Below are 2,549 nucleotides of genomic sequence, written 5' to 3'. Positions count from 1 at the left end.
AATCATGTTTAAATTATGAACTAGTAGTGAGAAGAATATACAAACATGAGCAAACATGTGTAAACCCAGTATCATTTACGGGAAGAACAAGTAGGGGAAAGACAAGATGATTGGTCTTGCCTCAAGGCAGAACAAGAGAAATGCAGAAATTTGACAAGATATAGCATTATATTGACCTTTTCCTTTGGGATTATTTCACAGGGTTTCATTCACTCATCTAATAAGCATTTATTGAGTACCTATCATATTATAGGAATATAATATTGAAAAAGAGATATAATGTTCTTATTCTACCTGAGAACAAAAAATTAATGAACAAAAATTGAACAGTAAAAAGTTCAGTAGAGAAGAAATAAAATAATCCAATAAAGAATGACTCAGGGGATCCCTGGGTGGCTCAGCGGTTTGGCGTCTGCCTTTGGTCCAGGGCGCAATCCTGGAGTCCCAGGATCGAGTCTCACGTCGGGCTCCCGGCATGGAGCCTGCTTCTCCCTCTGCCTGTGTCTCTGCCTCTCTCTCTCTCTCTCTTTCTCTATGTCTATCATGGGTAAATAAATAAATCTTTAAATAAAAAAAAAAAAGAATGACTCAGAGGGCACTTAGCATAGGATAGACACTGTTGGCCTCTCCGGAGCAGAGAGCTCAATGATAAGAAGCCACCTGCCATGTAAAATGCCTGAGAAGCTTTCCGGTCCAGTAGGAGGCAAGGCCAAAAGTCTTGAGGAAATAAGAATAAGTCTGGGCTGTGGAAGAGAAAAAGAGAAGGGACTGCTGTGGTCAGGATGTACTGATAAAGAGTGATAGTAGTCCATAGGAGTAGATAGAGAGGATATCATGTAGGCCATGACTATGATAAGGTTTTAATAATAAGTCAGTAGAAGATTTTCAGCAGAGTAGCCTGATCTGACTTATATGTGTATTCCTTTCCTACTATAATAAAGTGGCTTAAAACTATAGAAATGTTCTCTCTCATTGCTTTAGAAGCTAGAAGTCTGAATCAAGATGTTGGGCATTCAGTACTCTCTCCAAAATCTTTAGGGGAGGACTCTTCCTTGCTTCTTTCAAACATTCTCAATAATCCCAGGCATTTTTTGGCTTGTACCAGTGTACCTCCAATCTCTTTGATTTTCTTCTGACATTCTCCCTATGTATCTTGTCTTCACAGGGCCATCTGATTATAAGGACACAGACATAACGGATTATGGGCCCACTCTACTCCAACATGACCTCATCTTAACCAATTATATCTGCAATGACTACTCTAAATAAGGTCACATTCTGAGGTACTAACCTAACTAGAGGTTAGGGCTGCAACATATCATTTTGAGGATGACTAACTTCTAAAAACATGAGTAAAGGATCACTTTGTCCCTTTAGGCAAAAAGATTTTAAAGGGTCAAAGGTAGAAGGGGACCAGTTAGGAAGTCATTGCCATAATTCAGGTAAAGATAACTTAGTGTCTTTTTGTAGGATATTAACAGTGAAGATTGAGAAAAGTTTTTGTGGAGGGGAATGAACCAGATTTGTCTATGAACTAAATGGGAAGGATGAGCAAAAAAGACTCGATTAAAGAGCTGAAGTTTTTAATGTTAACAGTAGAAGAGATGAATAATGGTGTTAACTGAAATTAGAAACGATGGGAAAATAACAAAGAACAAAGTTGGTGTCTAAAAGGCAGTGTGTGTGTGTGTGTGTGTGTGTTTAACATGTTAAGGTTAATACACGCATCAGATCTTCAAATGGAGGAATTTGATATACCAGTCTGAAACTCAAGGGGGAGTCAAATAAATGAGTATTTCTATTACATATGGATGGTATTTGTAACCACAGACAGGATGAAAAAACGTAAGGAAGGCCAAGAATGCACCCTGAGCCCTGAGACGCTTCAATAATCTAAAAACAGATTTACACAGAACTGTTAATGAGACATTTCAGGAAAAATGGAGCTTCAGCAATGTAGCTGTTAAAACAAGATAAAGACTTGAAATCTAAATAGAATGGAGGTTCTGATTGTCTTTGAGAATGCTATTTGGTAGTGGTGGTAGTGGTGATGTGTGTGTGTGTGTGTGTGTGTGTGTGTGTGTGTGTGTGTGTTGGGAGAGTTGTCTTGAAGATTATTTTCAGTATAAAGGTTATTTCTATAGAGCCATAAATATACACTTGGTATTAAATGCTAGGTATAAATAAAATTCTTTGCAAGTGGCAATTTGTCTCTATTGGTAATTGGGATGACAGAAGTTAAAGACACTCTCCTGTAATCCATTTACTGTCTTTTTTGAGAGATGGGGGCTCCTGGGGAAAGTCATGACATACTCTAATCTCCTTGTAAATACACTCAGAAATATCCTCCCTGGTAGTAGACTAATTATATTCTCTAGAAGGAAGATTCTTATCTATGTAATGTTCTTGTTTTGGTAAATAAACCCAGAATCTATGGATTTATGGAAAATGTCACATACGCTGGTATATAAAATGGAAAGAGTTCATAAATTAAATGCTCTAGGATGTGTCGGGTAATATTTCACATTCTTCATATAGAGTCTCATCTG

Source organism: Canis lupus, chromosome 3, assembly GCF_003254725.2.
Source record: "Canis lupus dingo isolate Sandy chromosome 3, ASM325472v2, whole genome shotgun sequence".
NCBI classification, from domain to species: Eukaryota; Metazoa; Chordata; class Mammalia; order Carnivora; family Canidae; genus Canis; species Canis lupus.
This window is presented reverse-complemented; position numbering follows the sequence as displayed.